This window comes from Lycium ferocissimum, chromosome 7 (genome assembly GCF_029784015.1).
Source record: "Lycium ferocissimum isolate CSIRO_LF1 chromosome 7, AGI_CSIRO_Lferr_CH_V1, whole genome shotgun sequence".
In the NCBI taxonomy this organism is placed as follows: Eukaryota; Viridiplantae; Streptophyta; class Magnoliopsida; order Solanales; family Solanaceae; genus Lycium; species Lycium ferocissimum.
The window spans coordinates 12,468,005-12,477,519 of record NC_081348.1 but is presented as its reverse complement, the minus strand read 5'-3'; the positions used below and the strand labels follow the sequence as shown (position 1 = coordinate 12,477,519).

The 9,515-nt window shown below is 36.4% G+C and overlaps 1 long non-coding RNA gene across 1 annotated transcript; it reads right to left on the bottom strand.

Annotated features, from left to right (window-relative positions):
• Positions 1-697: 697 nt before the first annotated feature.
• Positions 698-9,103, bottom strand: LOC132063377 (uncharacterized). The gene is made up of 4 exons (XR_009416369.1): positions 8,969-9,103; positions 8,288-8,346; positions 7,703-7,775; positions 698-912 (listed from the first exon to the last, which is right to left on the bottom strand). It is a non-coding gene; the product is annotated as an uncharacterized LOC132063377 (long non-coding RNA).
• Positions 9,104-9,515: the final 412 nt, after the last annotated feature.

Sequence of the window (9,515 nt, the reverse complement as noted above, 5' to 3'; positions counted from 1 at the left end):
AGACTTGAACCATGAAGCAATGACTGCTAGCCTGAATCTGGTGGACGAAAAAAGGGAAGCTGCCTACATTCGGTTAGCATGGATACGGGTAAAACTGATGGCATGGATACCCTCGATTTCCCGACATAGAAGCTAGGCTTGGTTATAGTCAGAACCGTCACGCCAGGTCCCGAGTTCTCGTGCTCGGGATGGAACGAAGTGCTGGGATGCGATAAGAAGACAGCTAATCGCCACAGGGGGAAGACTGAAATATCCGCCACCAACCGGATATTTCGACATCGATCTCGTCATCAATTTTTTGGGGGATTTTGTGCCTTATTTAGACTTGTACTAGGGTTAAGACTCCTCTACGATATAAAGAGGAGGCCCCCTTCATTTTTGGGGCAGTTTTTCTCTGAGATAGACGCACACTTATGTATTGAGCAGGCAACATAGTTATCAACATTCTTCTTTCTAACTCTTTCACCATTGTTCATTGTTCAATATCCGACCGCGGTGGATTGACCTCAGTTCTTAATACCCGAAGTCGACCTACACTTGGCGCGGTTAGATCTAAATCTTTCATTTCACTTTATCGTTTATTATACAATCCAATGTCGTGTTAAATCAAAGCACATATCCTTAGCACCGCGTACAAATTAATTGTTATCCATTTTAAGGGTAAACAAACTTTTCTTTTTTTCACAAGAGTTATATGTACATACATATAAGAGTATATTGTATTGAGATAACAAAATGACAAGTTCACAGTGTTGAGTTTAAGTAATTTGGCTAAGCACCTCCTACTGAGAAGTCTCAATCAATAAGGCCCGCAAAAACTTTTTTTTCTTTTTTCATTAACTTTGAGCAGTGTTGAAGCCAAGGCTTTTCTTGCGCCTCTTCTTGCAATACTCTTGATGATCTTTTACATCACTGCAAGTAGTAAAGAAAATACAGACACAAACCAACATTGATCAGAAGGAAGCATAAGTTCTTTATTAAAATACAACGCAATTTCTTTGCAAAAGTTAAAGCAATCGTTAGAACAAATATTTTTATCAACTCATAATCCTCACAGATTAGACATTGCTTGTCCTATTCATCTTTTTGGCTACTAAGGCTAACAACAATTAGGGTGTTTGGATGAGCTTATTTCTATAAGCTGTTTGCAGCTTATAAGCTGAAAAAAATAAGTTGGGGTAAGTCTAGCGCTCTTTAGTCCTTATTTTAACTGAAATGACTTTTAAGGTTCTTTAGAATAAAGATGTCGCTCTTGTCCTTTTTCTTTAGATTTTATTTACTCAATATACATCACTCTTCTCATTGCATCGAAGGAAGCAGTCGACTACAATCCCTCACATTAACACATACTACCGATGAAAGTTTTACTTGAACCTACCTTTTGGTAAGACTTAAGAGAAGAGGTAGAAGGGGTCAATCCAATATGCTCTTAGAAATAAAAAGAAAGAAAAAGAAGAAAAAAATGTGTTAAATAATTCATAGGTGGGGTACTATCAGGATATTAGCAGAAACACTACCATTGACTGCAGGACATCTCTTTTTTAATCTACAGTGCAAGTAATTACTTTAAAAAACTGAAGTCAAATCTTGTGGCGTGAATACGACTTTAAGAAACTGAGGAGAAAATCTTCTGGTCTTTCCTATTTGTTGATGTGGTAAATTTAGCTCTTACATTAGCAGAATAGACTTTGAGGCAAATGTATTACAGTCAAACTATTTAATGGGTAAAAGCTATAAAAGGGGCCAAAGTTTTCTATGAACATCTATGTATCAACTACTTTGGACCCATATCTAAAAGTATAACGAGGAATCTTTTTACCCCTGATTCATGAGTCGCTTCATCTGAAAGAACAATGTCATCTCAGTGCTTAATAGGGTTGACAAAATCAATATAAGCAACTGTGTAAAGCTGACTAATCTCATCATCCTCCAATGGTGCAGGAATACTCAGATTTATCATGGTCTCATAAGTTTTTGATAATACTGGTTCCGCTGAAGCATCAAGTGCTCGTCCTGAGAAAAATACTCTCTAACAAATAGGTCCATGATTCTAAGAGTCCATCTCTACACAAATGCCATGTATAATTTCATTCCCAATAGTTGAGCAAATACAGGCTGCAGTTCTTCATGTGCTTTGCACTACGATGAAGCATTTATCTAGGCACTCATTTTTTTGGAACTTAAATTTATAAAGGGGACATGCCTAACCATAAACTAATATATTCGTGTACCTTTCACTTTTTTCTTTTGGAAAGTTATCAGTCAATCAAACTCATTGACAACCAACATAGCGGTCATTCCTTTTATTATATACTATAAACTTTGAAATACTAGCTATATGATCATTTATATCAAAATTAAAGTAAACGGAAAAAGTTATTTCTGATGAAGAAACCGGAAAGAACTTTTTATAGTTTAGCAACGAACTGCAAAGTTCATTCTTACCTCGCTTAATATGAGTGGCCCACATATCATTATAAAGTTCATTCTTACCTCAATTAGTATGAGCATCCAAATGACAACAGAATGGTATTTTCTCGCACCCTAAGGGCAGAAGGGCAGTGCGAGAAACCAAAGTTAGTGTTATTTACCATGTCTAAGTGCTAATACAGATAACGAAGAATGTGAATACACTGCTAAAATTCTTTCTCAATCTCAACCCAGCCTTGTAGCTGATGAAGGCAAGATCTTGCAGGGTCTGCTTACGTGATCCTTATGGAGTGCCTTATTGAAAAAATGAAAAATGCCGAAAAAAATTATATGACAAATGATGGCTGCTTTATATCACTGAGACTATCCTAGAATTTGGGTGCATAAATTAATATACTTTCTTTATCAACCGAACATCACTTTAAAAAATAGAACATGAAACTCCCTGCCCTGTTAAAAAGCTCTTATCCGATCATTTTTGAAGCATTATATAACAACTACAATTTTCTGGCCAATGATAAATCGTGTAAAATACAACAATATATTAAAGCTCCATAACTAAATTGTGTGTCGCTGAAAAGAATATAGCATACTCTATCCCTCATGTCATGAAGTTTACTTCCTAGGTTGTAAGCCTAAAGAGCCGTTAGAGTGAAGTTATATGAATCCCTTTTGGCTCAATATTGTTTTGCTTATAAATCTTTTTCATTTTATTTCAAGTTAAGGGTTCTTTATGAAAGAGCCAAAATGGATGCATGTAACGTAAATCTGCGTAAAGACATGAATGAACCTGCAGGATGAGAACCATTCTCATACTAATCAAGGCATCAAGTTAAGTGACAAACTCTATATTATTCCTTTCTAATGAAATATCAAACATGTTATTGTCCTAAAACATCTTATCAGAGATATATTATGCTGGACTTGATAAAACTGCAGAAAATACAGGCGCTATCTAATTACACAGCACATAGCAACATGAAGTTAATAGCAAATATAAGCTAACAGATTTGGTGCTTTTGAATAGATGGATAAGTACCATCATGTACCAACTGAAAGCCTTTGAGCATTTTTAGTGAAAGGAATATTAACAATAGATATCTAGCGTAAAAACTAACCAGCTCAAGTTTAGGCGTTGAAGCTTCCTTTAGAAAAGTCATCAAGTTGTGCTGCAACCTTCCCTTGATCCCAAATGATAAAAGAACTTATCATTTGATCTGGATTTATCTTTGTTTTCCAGCAAAGTGATTGCAGGAATATATCTAATAAGCCTTCTAAAAAGCTCTAAAAGGTGGTAAGTTAGCAGGATGTAAGGTATGTAAAAAATCTTGAAATTGACATTGATCATTTGGATCTATAGTTTCATCAATAGCTGCAATTGTGCCTTGGATACAGAAGCAACTAAGAAGGAAATTTCAAAGCTCACTCTCTTTCTGATTGGAAAATGTCTTAGCAGCCACCCTTGGTTCTGTTGCCTTCTTTTTCTCCTTTGTATCCTCTCCAAGGAGATCAATATCATCGCCATCAACATTATCAGCAGGCTTGTAACGACCTGTTCCGTCGTTACGGTGAATTTCAAAATATTCGTGACCCCAGCTCCTGAAGACATGCTTAAGACTTCCCTTGCAACTTAGGAACCGTTAACTTGACCGAGAAATCGTGTGAGTCGCGTAAAGAATTAGATCGAGGCCCTCGATCCCAGTTCTTACCGCTCCAGCGGTATGCACGTCGCCCCTACAGAGAATTCCACTTGACCGCCTCAGCGGTCCATGTGACGCAGAAGCGGTACCGTCGAAGCAGTGAAGAGACTGCCCCAACGGTCAAGGGTAGTGAATCCACCTATTTAAGTGACATTTCGAGAATTGGCTTCATTTCTCAAAACGCTAGAGAGTCCAGCCGCCTTGGGAGTGATTTTGGAGCCAAAAATGATACTTCCTTGGGAATGGATATCCCCCTAACCTCTTCCACCCATTCTCCCAACATTGATCCTCATTAAGAATCCTTGTATAGAATCACAAATGGGTATCTCAAAATCTCCTAAGCTCCTAAATGATGAACCCTTGTCTTTCTTGATATGAAGGTCCTTGGAATGTTTTCCCATGCTCATCATCCTAATGTGATTCCCAATCTAATCCTTCACCTACCCCATTAAAATACTTATGGGTCTCTATTTTAGATCTTGGAATTGGGTTTCTTGAAATAAGCCTAAAATGGCAATTTGACCAAATTAGTGACTTGACTATGGTCATGAATATCCTAAATAAAGGTTGATTGATCAACTATCGTGGTGATAGTGAATTTTTAGGTAGGGTAAAATTTCGTATCTACCTTAGTAATTTCAAACCCTTAAAAGGGGCCCTAGAGGTGAATTCTACTCTTGGGTCTCGTGGCTGTCTCCGAGCTTTCCATACAGATTTCATGGTGGTGATTAATTGAGGCATCATTGGATGTTCGTGGCACTCGCTCAGCCATGATGTAGGTTACTGCTTTCCCCTCGGTAGACTCCGGATAGTTTTCCATATTGTTGTGTAGAAGAAACAGAGAATGCATGTATAGGAATTTGGATATATAGGATGGAACCTTAGGAGAGTATTGTTATGTGTAACTTGTTGTTCGGGCTCGTCGCCTGTAGACTCCTTAGGTATTGATGTGACTTTGTTGATTATCGGTGGATTTATGTAAACTTAGAAGTAGCGGACGGAAACTAATTATGCCTTTCGATGAATATAATTGTAGTGACTCTAAAAGCTAGTTGAGAATATAAATTGTACCATGGTAGTGAATGATGTCCTAATTAAATGATAGACCTGATGTGTGTTGGGACTAACCACCCCGTTATATGTGTTTGATTGTTCAATGGTGTTGGCTTGGTGCCATGTGTAGTTGGTAGATATCAAATTCTGCTTGTGTCCTGATTCAGATAGGATTGACATACTCGTTGTTGGTATTTGTATATTGATATATTGTTGGCATATCCACTGTTGGTACTTGACTTGATATATGTTGGCATAACCATGGTTGGTATTGTGAAGTGATGCATTGTTTGGTGTATCCCATCAAGGTACTTGTGATATCGAGCTTGATTATTGATGATTGACATATGCATTGTATGCATTTCTCATATTTGTCATGCATGACCGATATCCGGTGATGATCCGGTATCGTTGATTAGGCGAAACTGATAATTGACAAACTCTTTACTTGAGTATTTGTGGAAAGGCCGATGTCCGAAGATCTATTCCGGAATCATCGATTTATACGAAAATGATATTTGATAAACACTTTTACTTGAGTGATTGTGAGGAGGCTAATGTCCGAGGTTCAATTCCGAAATCGTTAATTTGTGAAACGGATATTTGAGTGAAACTGATATTTGACAAACTCTTTTGGGTGATTGTGAGGAGGCCAATGTCCGATGGTTATATTCGGGCATCGTTGTTGCATGGCCGATTTTGATGTTATCCAGGAATCATTGTTAGTGCATGGACTCCGCGGGTCCTCCAGGGTGGCGCCGGTGAGACTCCCCACGAGCAATTAGTCAGGGTCCTGTCTATCTGTTGGAAAAAGATCCGGGACGGGTGGCACTTAGATTTCACGAGTCACACTGGATCGTGCTGCCGAGACGTTGATATTTCCGTCCGGAGTACATGTGTACACCTCATTGACATGGCATGACATCGCATTCATACCACTATCGCATTGCATTGTATTAGGACTTGATTTAGATGTATGTGATGATTATATTGTTGATACTCTGTTGTGATGATAGTGATTGTGATGGTTCAGTTGTGTTGATCGTATTGTAATGACTCTAACGTAGTGATTGGTTGTATCGGATATACTCAAACTTATCATATGGGGTTTTAGGTACTATACATAGGCAATAATGAACATTTGGACTCGATTCTTGTGACTTATACCGTTGACTTGTGCCTGTTAAATTGGTCTAAGACTTGTAGTGTATTGTGTTAAGTAAGGTGGACGTAAAGATGTTGAGAATCTGTATAGGTGTTTAGGCCAACTTATAATTCATTGAAGATTTGTTGTGACTTAAGTTATATTGAAGTTGTGATCTACTGCTTGGGATTTGTGATTTAATTTAGTGATTATCATCATTATTCGTGAATTCTTTACCGATATGTACTACTAACCGTTGTCGGCCTATGATACTTACTCAGTACATGTGGTTGTACTGATATTGCACTTGCTACACCCTTTTGGGTGTAGTTTGTTTCAGGTGATTGATCAAAGTATAAGCGGAAGTTATGCGGTGCTTGTCAGGAAGGCGTCCTCTTATTTCATTCCGGGATTGGAGGTTGAGTCTTAGAATATGATGTCATTCTCAAATTTACTTAGTCTCTCTTGTATAGTTTAGACCAGGTCATGAGAAAATTGTATTGAGTCTGTAAATATGTTTTGTCGAATTATGTAACATTGATTTGGTATTTATAAATGAAATTCCGCTGTTTTTCTTAATTCCCAATGCTTTTAAAAGAAAAGTTATGTGATTGAAGCGTTGTATAAACGAGAGGGTTCACCTACCAAGGTGGGAAGGTAGGTGCCCGCACGAGCCTAAATTGGGTTGTGACAAGGCTGTAGACATCCAATCTGCCAAACTAAACTTGGTCATAAAGAAAATGAACATTGATTCAAGAAAATTTACCTACCTATTCTAAAGAATAGTTGACTGAAAGATATATATTAAGAGCCCGTTTGGATTGTCTTATTTTAAGTGTTTTTAAGCCAAAACAACTTAAACATCAAGATAAGTGTTTTTTTTTTTTTTTGAATATATGCACGAAAGATAAGGATCTCTGCATTTAAGGAAACCAGACGACATCTTGACTGTTCCCTCAATAATGCAACCTCAATCTGCCATGAAATCTCTATGATCCCTAAATCATTTTGCCTATAAAAATAAACAAATTTCTAAAAGCTAAATTGAATGCGACTAATTAGAAAATGATCCATTACTTCATAGAAATGACATTTAAAGTAGCTAGAGTTTTTCTAGCTGTTAATACATGCTGTATTTTATTTTTGACGACTTTTCAAATAAATTTTAGGTTAGGTACATTCAAAGTTTCCAAAACTTGAACATATTTAGCTACTAGAAACTCAACTAGTCTGAAAATAAAATCCAACTTGCCACTATAGTTTCCAAGATTTGCAAAATAATAGATAGGAGGACCTTATCCTATTTGATCCTAAAGATTTTCCTTGGGTAAAGACATTTCTATGAATCTCAACATGTGGAGAATGTAAGTGTTACCTTTCATAAGGAAGTATGTTTTCTCCTTGCTTGAGGCCGAAGTTTTTTCAGTAAAGTAACTAATATTGGGTGCCTAACAAAAGAAATGCAAAGGTGAGCGTTCAGAAAGAAAAAAATTACAGGTACACAACACATAAAATCCAAAGATAAAAGCAATATGCTGACAAAATTGTCAAAAAAGAAATTTTAAGCAGTTAGCTCAGGAACTGGAAAAACTCCAGGCAAGAATTACTTTCATGTCACTAAGAAAATTCACTTCATATTGTAAAGTCATTTACAATCATATAAAAAATTAGAATTTTATGATAGAACATTGGGAAAACCAAAAAAGGAAAAAAAAGAGCTTGTCCTGTTTTTAATGTTTCCTTTCCCCATTGCATTAGCAACAAATGTATCAAACTGGATACAAAGATGAAAAAAGAACTGACAACAAATAAACGTAGACCATGCAATGCTTATACACAGAGTAAAAAAGTTACACGACAAATAAAGAGACAGACAAATTCATGAGCAGCAAACAAAGAAACAGGAAAATCCTAGAAGTTAAGGGACGATAATCAAAGCAAGCGTAAAAGCGACACTTACCAATGTGAAGGAGGTTGAACACATGCAAGAATACTATTTACAACAACACAGACTGAAGCCTGAAACAAAACAAAGCAATGGGAATTAACATATTGGTTTACACAATCATATAAAACTTTGAGAAAAAAAGATCTGAACAATGTTTACTTAAACCAAGAAACAAATTAGCAAAGAGCAATAAAATTTGAAATCCAACAAAACAGCGATACTCAAATATATAATAATAAATTGTGTTCTCCTAATGTATTTACATATTCAGGGGAAAAAATCATCCATCGAATTTTTGCACAAATCAAAGCCCTGGTGTTACTTTTCTTCTTAATGAGAAGAATATACTTTCTCTTTTGCCATAATTTTTTTCCGTTTATTCCCTCTGTTTTCCCCTTATTCTACGCCCAATATAAAAGTATGAATTTCTATGAACTACAATATCAACTCCCAAAAACAACTTAGGTTTCACAATTTGAGGAAATGGCTAACCAAATGGAAAGCAAACATGGATTTTAGAGCTTCAAAGCAAAGAAGAATAAAAAATACCATCACCCATCTTCTTTTTCCCCTTTGCTTACAACAATCCTTTTTGAGCCAAAACATAAAAAAGATTAAAACTTCATGAACCCATAGAATCAAATCCGGGAGTAATACAGAATGTTGAAGAGAACACGCATATAAATGGACTACCATAACACACCAAAAACTGAAAGAATTGAAGCCAGAAGCAAAGCAGCAAAGGAAACAAATTCAAGAAGCGTGAGAGAGAGAGAGAGAGAGTAGATGGCTCCAGTGGATTGTAGAATCATCTATGGATACGAAGAAGAAAACGTGTATGCATATAGGATAGCTAATTACAAATCTGTCCAAAATAAACTTCAAAATTACATGATTTCCCTTGTTTGTCCTTGTTGGTCCTTCCCAACTCCCATTTCTATATATTAGAGAAATGGAGGTATTACTAGTAAAACATAGGTACATGAGTGAAATAAAATGCAAATGTCACTAGTGATATGCAATAAATAAATATATGATAAAGTTGAGATATACAAGCAAAACTTCCGACAAAATCGATACAAGCAAATACCAAACTTCAGACGTCCATCAGTCTAAAGTTCGTTCCAAACGGCTAAACTTACCCAAGTTTACGCGTTGCAACTATAACTTAAATGGTGATTCGAAATTCTGACTATATGTCCACTTGCCTTCTTTCAGTACTTCATCATTGTGGCTTCAT